We start from the raw sequence: 15,605 nt of genomic DNA on the forward strand, positions 1-15,605 counted from the left end.
TTAGAGCACAGGAACTCTATAGGGCTGTCTTTGAATTGTGCTGCTCAGAGTCATTTATATGCAGCACCATTTTCAGAAGATTTAATAGCACAAATTTTCCACCACAATATCAGTAAATGTTGACCCATTAGAAGAAACTTCGTTAACAACTGATTTGATCCCAGGTCAAACATAAAGACACTCCTACTGAACGATTGAATTTTGAAGATAGAACTTAAAACAATAGTCCAGTAATATTCTGGTATATTTATTCAATGTCTCGTTCCTGCAGACTTGGGGTAATCATTCTGTGTGGTTACTTGGCTCTAATGAATCTGGGAATAGCAAACAGGAACAAGGAAAATCAGATCTATTCCATAGTTAATGTCTCTCTAGTGCCCTCTATTGACAATGGTTAACATTCGGCCAGCTAGAAAAACATTGTGGCACCGAAAGTCTCATATAAAGAGACGTAGAATCTATACAGTCCTCCCACATATTTTAAATCATATTTAGGGTTTTTTTATAGTACCTAATATAAGTGTAAATGTAAATAGAAGTAGTTGTGAAACTATACTGTTTAAGAAATAAGAAAATCTACATTTGTTTAATACAACTGTTTTTCAAATACTTACAATCTTTTGTTGCTGAATTCATTGATATTGAAGGACAACTGTATATTTAAAGAGCTAAATGCATTTTTACACAGGAAACAAAAATAATTTAGAATTCAGACTTAATAAGACTTTTAATATGGGACAACTTCAATGGTATGGAAATACTGCTATAATTTGGAGTGATACAATTAGAATTAAATTGAAAATAAGACTACTTACTTTTAATTTTACCAGGAAGAGCCAAATTTCTAAACATTTAAGCATGTTAACTTGTCAATAGTTTTGCAGATAAAAATTTTATTTTGAAACTCATTTTACTAACATGCTTTAAAAAAAATCATAAGTGATTCTGTTGGAAGTTGAAAGATCTAATGATACATGAAGAAATATTTGTATTGTTTTGAAGAGTTTAATGACAACATCATGACCTGAAATAAATAGGAAAATCATGCTGCTGTAAATCGTAATGGTATAATAGTGCTATTGTAAGAAGGACCATGGAGTCTGTATCTCCTGCCCAATGGGTGAGACCACATTTCTTTCAGCAAATATATAATGAGCTCATACAAGTGCTACTGTACTTACCAAGAAAGTTCTTAATCCTTAAAATAAAATAAGACAATAATAATAAACCATAACAACAATAAGAAGTTTCCAGACTGTGAAAAATTGAAGGTCAGGAAAAAAATCAAAATGTCACCAAAAATGACAGGACAATGGTCAGTTGAATTAGATCTAGTAGATTAGAAGGGTTTTTCTGATGATGTTACATTTCAGCTGAGAATTGAATGAGAAATAGATGAGCAAGGAACCAGGAACTAGCACTCCAAGAAGAGAGAAGAAGGGAGGAAAAAGCCTAATGCAGGAGACAACGGACTGGGTATGGAGAGCCATGGGCTGAGATGAAAGCAGGTAAGGGGTAGAGATGAAACAGGAAGGAAGGCACTGCTTGCCAGTGGCGGAAGTGCATTAAAGCCAGTTCATATCCCTGCAGCAACAGAGGTTGTGAAACAAAGAATAAACATCTGTAAAGTTCCTTTAAAAAGGAGAAAGCATCATATTGCAATGTCTGTAAATGTCCTTGAGATACTTCAGCACAGACTATGATGATGAATCTGTATCAGGCTAGCTTAAGCTACCGCCCTGCTTCACCTGCCATTCCCATAGGAAATGTACCTGCTCAAGGCAACCTGCATGCTAATCAGGAAGCCAGTTCTCCAAAGGTAAAAACTCCAGGCACTTCTCTTACCCATTAGCCAATCAACACTAGAAAGTCAGATAATAGAATGAGTTTCAAAAATAAAATATTATCTATAAAATTATTACAAACCAATACACTTAAATGATCGGAATTTGGCTCTACCTGGTAAAATTAAAACTATGCCATTGTATTTTAAACTTGATCCCTATTCAGGGTGTATAATTCAGTGAGATATAAAGACATACCCATAGATGGAACCAAAGGCTTGATTCCAACTGGCTCTTGTTCTCAGCCAGGATTGCTCTTTCCCTGACACTGCCTGCAGACTGTTGTCAGTTAGGCTTTGGTCAAACCACCACCCACAACTGTTGGCATCAGAGAGTGGGTTCTATCACAATGGCCTGGATGGGAAGCAAAGCTTAAAATAAATATAGATGTGTGTGTGTGTGTGTGTGTGTGTGTGTGTGTGTGAGAGAGAGAGTACAATGTTCATTATTCAGTGTGTTGTGCTGGGTATTCTCCAGGGGGTTATAAGATACAAAAGACAAATAAGAGTTGTAGTGTCTATCTGCCATAAAATCACTCATGTCCCATCCTTCTTTCACTGACCCTGGAGGTTGACTTGTATGGACAACATAAACTAGGTTCTGTTTTTATGTGGGTCTAATGAAGTCAGGGCATTCACCCCCATGTGTGCTTCTTGAAGGTTGCCTCCAGTGAACTGTGCTCCTCAGCTACAGTAGAAGAACCCAGCTGCAGTCCTCCCTGCTCTCAGTGACTTCCCTGTGATCTGCGACCTCATTATTTAGTGGAATGGAGAAGAGACTGGCTGCACTTTGTTGCAGGGAGGTTTTGGTTGAATGTTGCCAGGGTTCTTTCTGTGGTTCAATGGCTGGGACTCCTGGTGGAAGATTGAGTGGGTAGTGAGAAAATGAAAGGAGGAAACTTGGCTGTGAAAAAGAGAAAAATGAAGAAAGAAACCTAAAGTTTAAGAACCTTGTGGATAGGATTTGTTTACAGGCATGAACATTTATTGGCAGACGGAAATTTAAGTGCCATTTGACTGGTAACAAATGAGCAGAGAATCAATCCAACACGTAGGTGTGGAAGCATTTGATTAAACAGCTGGCACTTTCAAGGATGCAGGTCATGGAGGGAGAACATATGTTCTTAGATAACACCTTCAAATGTTTGTATGTGGGAGAGTTGGTGCAGTTGTTTCCTTGGAATTCCCATGCTTTCCATAAAACAGGACATTAGAGGCAAGGAGTTAGAGAAAGGGCTTAGAGCAAATTGTGCAGTTTTAGCATCTGCAGAAAATAGAAGAGCTAGCTAGCTACCCAATGACAAGCCAAAGAAAGTCACGATGTCACTGAAGGTTCTGTTAAGACTGGTGTTGGGATTTTCAATGTTGGGATTTTCAATGACTGCGGACAGAGGGCTGCTCTCACAAGCACAGGTGTGGAAGAGTCTAACTGGGCTTCATCCATTTCTGTGGGCTTTACTTGGAGGTTGCAGGGAAGCATTATGGAGTTGGAAATGCTAACAAGAGAACTGACAACTGAATCAATTATTAGTGTAATGCAGGGAAGTATGCCCATCAGAGCACTAATAACTTCAGAAAAGTGAAATGTTTTTATGAGGAGTGAATGTGTTTGTCAGTTTATAGACTTTTTCAGGAACTCCATATGCAGAGTTTCAATATTACCCGGCTCAAAAATAAATAAAAAAAAAAAACACAGAAATTAGGTTGTCACAGGATGCTGCCAGAGGAAATGAGACTACTGGAGCCAAAACAAAGGTCTAGGCTATTCAGAACAAAAGCAATGGCTAGAGCTTCATACTCATTTTCACTAGTTTCATGAGGGTAAAGTAGTTATGCATAGTGGCCTGCATTGCAGCAGGATATGGACCATAAGCATGGGGTTCCAACACGTTAATTTTTATACATTTATTTGAGAGGCAGAAAGAGGAGAAAGACACACATGCGGGGGGGGGGGGGCATTATCTACTTCTACTTGCTGTTTTGCTCCCTTGTTCCACAAAGCCCACACTAACACCTGAAACCAAGAGCTTCATCCAGATCTTCCACGTGGGTGTCAGAAACTGAATTATTTGAGCCATTCCCATTGTATTAGCAGGAAGCTAGAGTCAGGCACTAGAGTGGATGTTACACCTAGGCACTCTGAGATAGGATGTGGGCATCCTAACTGATGTCTGAATCATGAGGCCAAATGACCGCCATGGACATTTTATGGTAAGATTAGTAAGAGAAAAAGTATGGTCTTTGTCCAAGAAAAGTTGTTACCTCATCCTCAAGATTTCTTGCTGCAAGCACAGCACTGAGAAATGGCCTGGCTAAAGAGTGGTCGAGCTTTGTATTCTTGGCATACATAAGATGATGTAGAGTTGCTCAGAGTCTATAACAAATCATTGTGTCCAGTAAGCATAGTGCCTGGCAGATAGTTGGTTTTCAATAAATCTTAGCCACATTTGATAATGATGTTGATATTCATGATACAGTTGATTCCTAGTTAAGACTCAAGGAAGATAAAATCATGGAGTCAAAGACATACAGTCAAGATTATATATATTTTCCAGTGATAAAAGATTTGATGTTAAGCTCCAACAAAATAAAAATTCAGGAGTTGCTGCTTTATTTGGAAATGCAGTACAAAGAAAATAAGTACTGAGAGATCTTGATATATATCCTGTAAAAATTATTTTGTATATTTTTGAAACATGAAAATAGAACATATTTAAAGGTAAAAGAATTCATAATGTATTTTTCAGCATAACAGATAGAATGTGAGGTACAGAGAAATAAACACAAGTGGCATTAAGAAGGGTATGCTTATATCATACAACATTTAGCTTAAAAGCCCTGAGGGGCTAGTGTTGTGTTTTAGTAGACAGGGCAGCAGTGGCATCTCATGTAGGCACTGGTTCGAGTCCCAGTTGCTCTACTTCCAATCCAGCTCCCTACTAATGACAGCAGAATGTGACCTAAGTGCTAAGGTTCTGCTATGTAGGAGCCTGGAAGAAGCTCCTGGCTCCTGGCCTTGACTTGGCCCAGCCCTGGGCAGTAAGCCATTTGGAAAGCAAACAAGTAGATATAAGATCTCTCTCATTCTCGTTCTCTCTCACACACTCTCTTTCTCTCCTCCTCTTTCTGTTTCTCCCTTTCTCCTTGTTACTCTTAAATAAATGAATATATCTTTTAAAAGAAATGAAATAAAGGATACTAAATAGAGGAAACTGGGGACATAGAGCCGGCACAATAGCTCAACTAGCTAATCCTCCACCTGTAAGTGCTGGCATCCCCTATGGGTATCAGTTCATGTCCCGGCTGCTCCACTCCCTATCCGGCTTCCAGCTTATGGTTTGGGAAAGCAGTGGAGGATGGTTCAAAGCCTTGGGACCCTGTTCCTCTGTGAGAGCCACAGAAGAAGCTCCTGCCCTCCCAAGCTTGGGCTCAGCACAGCTCCAGCTGTAATAGCTTTTTGAAGAGCGAATGGAAGGTCTCTTTCTCTCCTTCTCTCTGTAAATCCACCTTTCCAATAAAAACAAGTAAATCTTTTTATTATTATTATTAATGGCTTTTGATACAATTTAGCTGGCACTGAGCTTTCCCTTTTCCCTCCCTCAAGTTCCCTCTCCTCCCCTATCTTCTCCCTTCCAGTTTTAATAAATAAATCTTTAAAAGAGAGAGATAGAAACAAAAAAGGAAAACTAGGAAAACTGGAGACAAACCTTCCCAGTTCCCAGGTTAAGGGAATAATTTGTATAATCCCCTCAGACAACTGAAACAAGATCTTTTATGACATAATTTGATGATGAAGATTTACACAATTTTAAACTCAACTTCTAGCTATTTTCCAAAGATCCCCGTGTGCCTTCCTTTCCTAAACTTATCTGGTCTGTTCTTCTGCTCTTTTGCTTTCTAAATTAAAATCTTTGTGAGCCTGAGAAGGCGTTTATCTTGTAATTGAGTATCAATGAAGCCATTATCCTTTATGTGCTCTGACATTAATCTTAATTGAGGGGCTATTTTCTCAGGCTCTCTAGAAGAGACCACTGCTTCTGGAGGCACTGGGAAATGCTGTTGCTAATGCAGTAAGATTATTCCTCCTGTTAACCTTCCCCATTCCAAACCAATTTTCAGTGTCTAATCCCTAATGGGACCCATAACTACTCAAGCTCTGCTCCTCCCTAGCTAAAGGTGAAAATAAAACAAAACGAAACAAAACTCCTAAGCACTAAGAGCAAAAAAGGATTACAACTAACTGCTTCCACTCAAATGGGTCAAACGGTGGTGCAACTGTCAAGTTTCTGATTCTGGCTGTTAGTTTTTTTTTGCCCAAGTGATGTCAGTTTTAATGATCCAGGTAGTTCCATCTTCACGATCAGGTTTGTGCAGGATTTGGGACAGCTAATTTGTTTTAACTGGATTTGTCAGCCCATATAGGGCAGTGTCGATGAGGGTAAATCATTGAGGCCTAGGTCTGGGTGAGCACTTTCCCCTGGGTTATCTCCAGTTTGCTCCCACATTGCTATGCGCTTAATGACCAGTATCTTCCCTTAGGTATTATTATGAGGATGAAGGAAAAGGAAGAGGGAGTGATCTCAATTGCATCACTATTAAAACGTTTTCATGTTGGGGAAATGTAATTTATTGTATTTCTTTTTCAAAGATCCACTTATTTATTAGAAAGGCAGAGTTCCAGTGACAGAGAAAGAGATCTTTTATCTGTTGATTCATTCCTTAATGGTTGTAACAGATGGTCTGGACCAAGTCAAAGCCAGCATCCTGCAACTTCATCCAGGTCTCCTATACAGTTTTCAGGGATTCAAGTACATGGACCATCCACTGCTGCCTTTTTAAGTGCATTAACAATGAGCTGAATTGGAAGTGGAAGGGCTGGGTCTCAAAATGGTGTTCACATGGAATGCTGCATGTTAGATGTTAGCCTAACCCCCCCCCCCCCATGCCACAATGCTGGCTTCAAGGCTAGAAATTTTTAATCTTACACACACACACACACACACACACACACACACACACACACACACACACATTATAAAGGTGGTTTAAGAAACATCAGGTTAGTATTAAATTCACATAATTGTCATTTATTTATGTGGGGCTTTTTAAAGACTTATAAACCTTTCCAGCCATTTCCTCCAAGAATTCCCTCAGCTACCAGGAACCCTTGTTAATTACCTTAATCTGTTTCATTTGCCAATAATTCAAGTGACTTACTAAGGGCAGTTTTTCAGAAACCACAAACAAGGAGCCCGTCTCTATTCCCCCTATTTTGCTGAATACAAATATTTTATACGATCAAATTAAATATCTTAGGTATCTAGTCTGGCCTTACATTCTAGTTTTAACAACAGAATGATCTCATTGCAAGATAATTTGCTAAGATAATGATATACATATTCCTGAAATGAAACTGGAACATGAAGAAGATTCCAAGGGTGAATGTCATTTTCCTACCGATTCATTGTTTCCTCTCTCATACTCTAGATTTGCGTAACCTGTGGATATTTCAGTCATGTGACCCCTGGCAGAGACCCAGTGAGTCGACTCCAGCCTGGGACCAGATGGCTGGACTAAGACAATGAATTCAGATGACTAGCAGAGACATCTGGTCATCTAATTTATTGCTCTATTCCAGGTGAGACACAACATCTGAGAGCTCATGGTGTACAATGAGTTAAACTTTGTTAATTATCACATTTAGCAGCTGGCTTGTCAATATCATAGGAGCAAACACACTGTCCTTCCATTGTAATGCGAAGCGAGGCTACCTGCTAGCTTAGAAGGAGTGGCAAATGTAACATGGCTGGATGGAAGGAAAGATCAGATCCCTGTTAGCTGTGCCTTGTTCTTGCTACTATTTTCCCTTATCAGTGGTAAGTTCCAGTTCAGTAGTCAGCATTGTATTCTTCCTGGCTAGGAGCATACTTATACCTCATGATATCCATATCCAGGCATTAGATGCTTCTATATAACAGAAAAACCAAGCTGAACATCTTGTTCTAGAGATCTGTGAAATCCACCCCAAAATCCAATAAGTAAGAATGATATCTGTTGGTGACTGAATTTGCGTTATCTGAGGTGAAGCTAAGGTAAATAAGTGGCAAATGAGATCAAGAAGAGAGCAACCTGGAAGAACTAAATGCACATCCTGGTTCCTAAAAGGCAGGGTTGGCAATGCAGAAAGAAATCCAAAGAAGCTTGGCTGTGTAGCATCATAGCACTTATTTTAGACAGCTGAGGTATACTGGATAATGGAAGATTTGGTCTTGGAAACAGAAGACATGTTGAAGTCTATTTGTAGCTTTATCTCAAATTTTCTCTCTGAGTCTTAAAAGGTTGATACAAGAATAAATGATATGATCTAATGCTAAATCTCATTTTTTCCTCCTGCAAATCATTTAACAATACCTGGAGATGCTCTTGGTTTTTAAAGTCTGAATAGTGGATGTGTTGTTGGCATCTAATGAGTGGAGGCCAGGGATGCTGTTAAACATTCTAGATGCACAGAAAAGCACTCAAAACAAATCTAACATTTCAATAGTGCAGACACTGAGAAATTCTATTCTGGTTCATCTTGTTTGTTTGACTTTGATAGGAAATATGACAAATCAAAGTTTGTTAAGGATGTATTTCCTAGTAGATAGCTAGTTTGGGGAGGGGCAGGAGGGAAAAGTTTCTATGTCGAAGTACTTGGACAGATCTGAAACGTATAAACAGTAATGTTGCAGCTCTCTTGTGGACAGAATTCATGCTTGATGGTTTTATATAGAAATTGTCACAGAGTGAAGTGAAGTGGGTGAGGGTAGGAAATGATCCAAGAATTCACAATCCGTTTCTAGCCCAGATTCAAATCAAGGCGTTTTTTTCTTTCCCTATTTAAAGTAGCAGAATAAAAATCATTTTCTCATGGACACAACAAGAAAACAGATTACTGAATGGAAGAAAACAGGAGAAGACTCTCAGCAACCAATGGCAATGTAACAAAGGATGCAGATCGAGGAGTCGGGGATGGGATACCAATAGGACCACAAAGCCACACTGTTACTATGGTAAGCAGTAACAAATTCTCAGCTGGTTGTGTTGGAGAAAAGCAAAGTCTTCATTAAATAGCAGAATACACATACACACACACAATAAAACATGCTTAATTTTATCCTGCTGTTATTTTCATGCACTGTGCCTTGCAGAGTGCTAAATACTTCGCTACATTTTAGTTACGTAAGAAATAAAAAATCAAGTTATGAGGCAGACACAGATGAGAAAATTGAGTGTTAGAATGAATTCATGTCTCAAAACACATTATTAGGAGGTGGCAGGATTAAGACATGAACTGTTGTCTATCTTATTTCCATCATACTCACCTATACAATGAACCTTAAAAACTTGCATATTGGAAGAAGAGACTCTTGGTAATAGAATATTAGGATTAGCTATGCAATTTGTAGAGCTCACACAGAATCAAAATTATTAAGAATATGAAGAAAGCAACAATATTACATTACACAAAGTGTGGAGTCACACCATACTTGAGCTATGTGACTGCACATGTCAGACTCGAGTGAAACCACACTTGGATATATCATTATAACATGGAATACAGAATCAGAACATCACCTATAGAACAAGAGCCAGGCTTTAAGACAATACCTGATGGCTCTACCAGCCTCTTTAGCAAGTCATAGCCATAAATTTATAAAGAAAACACACTTTACTGTATTTGTAATTTGTGCCATTTAGATTATATAGTAAAATATATGTGAAATTCAATGTTTAGTGTGTTCTCAATCTTTCTCAACTTAATTGTTTCATACAGTTCTCAGGTTAAGAAGCTGTTATTGAGTCTCTGTAACAAGTTTTCTGGACTGAATCACTTCTTATATTTGTTGTGAAGATTCTGGTGTCTAATGGATCAAAATAGGTGAGCTTCTCTATTCCTATGCCAACCCATGGAAGTGGTTTTTGCCAGCCTTATTATTTGATTTTAGTACCAGGGAATGCTGTATATATCACATAAGTATGCATAAGCCCCAGCAGTCTGCACACAGCTTCAATCATAGTCTTGATCTTCAGAAGACAAAGTCTGTGCAGAGGGACATGAGGATACCTTGGAGGGGAGCCAGTGAGTCCGCCCACATGACGCATGCATGGGAGCACAGCCCCTCCCAGGCAGATGGGCCAAACTGTCAAACCTGTGGTCAAACCACGTGTCTTGGCTGTCTCCTATTCCCCTGGTTTACCTCCTTGCTCTTTTGCTCAAAGCCTCCCATGTGGTCTCTTGTTTGGGTCCCAACATTCCTCATGTCTTTGAACATGTTGTCTGACAAGCCCAGATCTGGCCCTTTCCTCTCCTTTGCATTACTCTTAGAAATTTATTTATTTTTATTGGGAAGGCATATTTACAGAGAGAAGGAGAGATAGAAGGAAAGATCTTTCATCTGCTGGTTCACTCCATAAGTGGCTGCAATAGCAGGGGTTGAGCCAATCCAAAGGCAGGACCCAGGAGGTTCTTCTGGGTCTCCCATGTGGGTTAAGGTCCCAAGGTTTTGGGCTATCCTCTGCTGCTTTCCCTGGCCAGAAGCAGGGAGCTGGATGGGAAATGGAGCAGCTGGGTCATGAACCATTGCCCATATGGGATCCTGGTGCTTGCAAAGGAGAGAGAATTAGCCAATTGAGCCACTGCATCTGCCCAAAGACTTTTCTCTTTGCCTCAGGACTGCCCTAAGTAATTGCGCAGCAGGAAGTAACTTGGTGTGATATTTTGCACAAGACTAGTGTCTAGTGGTACTTTAGATTTTTGTCTACATTTTAATACTAACAGGTAAGGATGAGCAATAAGGGAACTTTTGAAACTAGGCTGCATCATTGAAAGACATATTTCCAAAAGGAGTTATTATAGTTGGCTCTAGCTTATATTAACAATGTATAGGATCTTTAAAAAGTTCATGGAATAATTTTAAATTGGTGATGGAGTAAGTTGTTGGGTCCCTGAAACCCACATTAGAGTACTGGATTGAGTTCTTAACCCCTGTTTCAGCTTAGATAGTTGTGGTCTTTGTTGGCAATTGGGAGTGGAGGAGGTTTTGCCTGTGATGGGAGATCTCTCAAACAAAAAAAAATTAGTTTATTTACTATTAGATGAAAATGTAAAATATATGCTTTTTGATTATCAAATGTCAAAGTTAGAAAAAAAGGCAAATATTAAATATGAAGTAAAATGGACACTAATATAGTACAAGAGTATAAAAATTACATGTATGCTTACCTCCTGGGAGGAAATTTAGGGGGTGATATACATTCATATCTACATTTTACACATAATATATATAGAGAGGGGTGTTTGATGGTGACATAAATACATATGCATAGATATCAACAATACATATCTATGATTTGATATTCCTAGATGTATCAGATGTACCTATATATAATTACATATATATACATGCTACATATACATATGAATAGATACATAGGTATATACCAGATATCTATAAAGCATCTGAAGGACTTCTCTGAGTGTCTGCAATGCCCTGTAAGATCTGACCCTACCTCTCAGTCTTGTGTTCCATCTACTCCTTTCTGCCCTGTGACTTTATTCACACTGGCTTCTCTCAGTTCTCCCACACATTTCATGTTCCTCCCTGTCATGTCCAGGAGCTTGTGCATGTGTTCTCTCCTCCTGGCAGGTTCATCATTCCTCTTTTGACCATTTAAATCCTCAAAATTCAGTTTAAGGGGTCACCTCTCCTGGAAGTCTTTTCACAAGCTATCTCACTCGTCTCTCCCCCACCAATGAGGTGAATTAGCCTTCCTTAGTTTCCCTCTGGTCCTAAGCCTGGGAAGCAATAAGACACTCCTTTGGTTGATACAATCATCTATTTCTGTCTCATTTTGTGGACTGTTAAGTGTAAAGAGAACAGGTGTACATTCATTTTCTGTTCTCTAGTGCCTGGAAAGGGGCCTGGTATTTCCAGAAAGCTTGGGGAAAAAAAAAAACTTGCTGATTAAATAAGTGAATGGCAGGGTTATAATCAATTTATATTTCTCCTTTGTGTATTCTCTGTATTCTTATATTTTCAAATTACATTGATCATATGATACTTCTTTAAAAAATGCCGTCCAGAAAGACTCTCCTCTCTGATTTGCTGCTGTATCTGGCCTCTGTACAGCCTGCTGCCTGTGGTTCTGCTGCTTCTGACAGCTGCTGCTCTAGGCTATCTTATGACACGGAGCATGACTATGCTGCATTGCCTGAAATTCTGCCTAGCTGGTGTGTTTTTTCCTGCCCAACAACTTTGAGTTTTTCATCACAAAGCAGGTAGCTTGGAAGTCTGCTTTTCTTCTGTCTTCAGGGGTGCAGCTAGGTATAATTTGTGACTCAGCAAATGACCCTTTGACAAAGCAGCACACTGAGACTGTTTTGCCAGCTACTGAGTGCTAATTCTACTGTAATGCCTGAGGGTATGTTTCCTGACAAAAAACCCTCACATTTTAATTTCACTTTGCTCCCCCTATATTCAAGAGACCTTTAATTATGACTTTTCCTGTTGAGCAAAATCTAAGCCTTTTCAGGTAATTAATAGAAGTGGCTTATTTTTTTCAGCATTTAAGATCCAAATTTTGCTTTCTCTGTATAAAATGACAGCATAAAGTAATTATGGTTGTAGCTAAGTAAGAGTACTTTCTCCATATGTTGCTTCAGGTGGCACAGAAACTATTTTAAGATTTCTGTAGGCAAGTTGAAAAAAAAAAAAACCTGACAGTCTACAAACATTTTATCAGCCTCTACAATGTTCACCCGAGCATTACAATATTATAAGATTAATTTGTCATCTCAAATGTTCTTCAGTATGAATCTGGGATATGCAAACACAGATGATGCATTGGGAGAGAATGAGACCACTCAATCTAAAGTGGTTTTATTAGGTGATCTGATAAAGTGTTTTCAATTGTTACTTTAAGTTCTGACTTCTTAGTCCAGTGTGTCATGTATCTCTTTCCAGACTGTGAAACTATGTTAAGTGAGAACATTGCAAAACAAAGTCTGAGACACCTGGCTATGTTGCAGAGATTGGTACTCTGACACCATTAAGTATTTTCAGGGAGTTGGGGGGGGGATGAATAATTATTGATCAGTAAAATAGCATCCATATTCAAACGAATGTGACAGTGGGCAAGTTGCATTTATCTGGCATTGAGCTGAAAAGCTGATTATACAGCAGCAGGCAGATGAGGTGGAAACATCTTAGAGATTAGGTTTGCTCCCAGTGTCCTACATTTCAAAGGGATGCGGCCAGTGGTTTCATGTTTATTGTCTCCCACGAATGACCCTTTCTCCCCAGATTGTTGGTCTTGAGATTGAAATTAATGCAAAATTGGCTGGAGAGAATATTATAAAATCAGCGCAGCCCAAAGGATATTAACATAAATGGCCCTGTGACTTTTGTTTTGCATTGTTTTATTTGAGATGTCATTTCCCATCAATGACAGATGAAGAAACTGAGGTCTAAATTTGCCAGCGTGACTAAGGCAAGGCCACATCACCTGTTGGTGGGATGAAATGTAGGGAGCCCTTTCTGAAACTCAATGCTCTGCTCTTTGCTGGCATTCGTTGGCATCCCTGTAACAGCACAGTCCTTCTTGTAATCTTTCATTCCACTTCTCTGAGAATGCTGTCTGGGATGCCCTTACTGTCACTGCTCCCTTTGTACCTCCCAATATTCCCTTCCAATGTCTACTCCCTTCTCCACTCCAGTTGGCCTCTGACATCCACACACTCATGGGTTAAAGATTAACCTTGATTTTGACTGGTGACATTGTGCAGAGGAAGGATCCTGAACCACAGATGATGTCACTTGCCATTGACCATTTGTTTTCTCAAACAGGGAGTTGGATGCGAAGTGGGGCCGCGGGGATATGAATTGGCACCCATTTGGGATCCCAGGTGTGCATGACGAGGATTTAGCCACTAGGCTATTACATCAGGCTTAATGTTTGTATTCTTCTTCCTCCATTTTGTCTCTATATTTTGTTGTGCCCTCCTTCCTAGTACTTTGGCCACCTTTTCTGATTTTCTAGGTCACATATTAAGTCAAATTCCCAACTCAAAATGTGAGAACAACGATTCAAGTCAACACAGGATATCACTTATAATATGCAAGACATTGTGAGTGGTGAAAAGTTAAACCAGATAATCCCATCCTTCAAGTTGCTTTGAATTCAGAGGTGGGAAACTCACCTGCAATCCTTCATGAAGAACAATAGGACAAGAGATGTACAATCAACATGCTGAAGTATAGAACCAGGAAGGAAGACAGGTTTATTGGAGTGAGTGGCATTTAAGCTGGAGCCTAATTGTGGAACAAATGAATTTACCTTGTTCTTTGAAAGGAAGCACTTAGCAGCTGACCTATAACAACAGTGGCTTTCATCGACTGTGAAGATCACAGTGATTGGATTGGGTTGCTGTTCTCTAGTCTCATCCGTGAAATGGGGACAATACCTACCCTGCTGTGTCCTTGTGAAGACCACTCGTTATGTTGATAAAGTAATATTTTTAAGTCTGGTCCAGACTGGCAGTCTTCAACTAAATTATACTTCACAGAGTCATGAAATGAGTTTTAAAAAACTGGATATCCTTAGAGTCTAAGATCATTTCTAACATAGGAAAGGCATTCAATAACTTCTTATTAAACCAAGCAGGTGTAAATACCTTTCCCACTGACTTGTGACTATGTAGTCATTTATATTCTAAATTTATATTTTACCTACATAAATTGGCTTATTTTTCTTCTCCTTTCCCTTTACGCCATCTCCTACACCTTCTCACCACCACCAAGCTTAGAGTAAGGATATATTTCTGGTCTGATTAAAAGTCAGACTAAGGTTTAGGAATCTCTTCAGAAGTCTGCTAAAACAATTCAAGGATGAGGCTGGGTTATCACCCTCTTTTTCCTTTTAGGACTAAGCTCACACGGTTATAATGGGCATTATTTGGTTGGTACTTTAAGATTCCAGTATCAATTCAAATCTAGTTGAGCTCAAGCTCTGAAAACATTTACCTTTCCCATTGATCCCAAGTCACTGCTCCTTCCTAATAGTCATTGCAGCTCAGAGGTGGTGCTTCAGCCGTGGGAGGGTTTCCGTGTAGTGTCACAAGTCAGGCATTTGGCATTTAGGTAGCTCTAACACAGGTTTTCAGGCAAAGAGGATAAAGCTGCAAAAAAATGAGTTGTGCAAATGCTCAGTCTTCTTTAAATTTACAATGATGGCTTTGAAAAGAGAAATATGCTCGCTTCAGCAGCATGTGTAGTGATAAAAAAAAACTGGAATGATACAGAGAAGATTAGTATGGTCACTGCACTAGGCTGAGAAAATATTGACCTAGTACTGACATTGACTTTGTGAGTCCTCAAAAAGGTCATGGATAAAGAATATTATGAAAAAAACACTACATATAAGTTTAGAAATTTTTTTTCTCTGAAGATGTATTTATTTTCATTGGAAAGTCAGATCTGTAAGCAGAAGGAGAGACAGAAAGATCCTCCATCCGCTGGCTGGCCCACTCCCCAATGGCCACAATGGTCAGAGCTCCAGGGCTGAGCTGATATGAAGTCAGGAGCCAGAAGCCTCCGCCCCCATTCCACTCCCTGCGGCCCCCCTCCCCGTCTCCCATGCCAAGGCTTTGGGACCCCCCTCCCTGCCCCATCTCCCATGCCAAGGCTTTGGGTTGTCCTCGACTGCCCTCCCAGGCCACAGG

General features: G+C 39.5%; 1 non-coding gene across 1 annotated transcript; it reads left to right on the top strand.

Annotated features, from left to right (window-relative positions):
* Positions 1-15,138: 15,138 nt before the first annotated feature.
* On the top strand, positions 15,139-15,248 carry LOC121149569. Its single transcript, XR_005882720.1, has one exon. It is a non-coding gene; the product is annotated as a U6 spliceosomal RNA (small nuclear RNA).
* The last annotated feature ends 357 nt before the right edge of the window (positions 15,249-15,605 follow it).

The sequence above is a fragment of the Ochotona curzoniae genome, unplaced genomic scaffold, assembly GCF_017591425.1.
Source record: "Ochotona curzoniae isolate NIBS_2020 unplaced genomic scaffold, NIBS_Ocur_1.0 scaffold_4701, whole genome shotgun sequence".
Classification (NCBI taxonomy): domain Eukaryota; kingdom Metazoa; phylum Chordata; class Mammalia; order Lagomorpha; family Ochotonidae; genus Ochotona; species Ochotona curzoniae.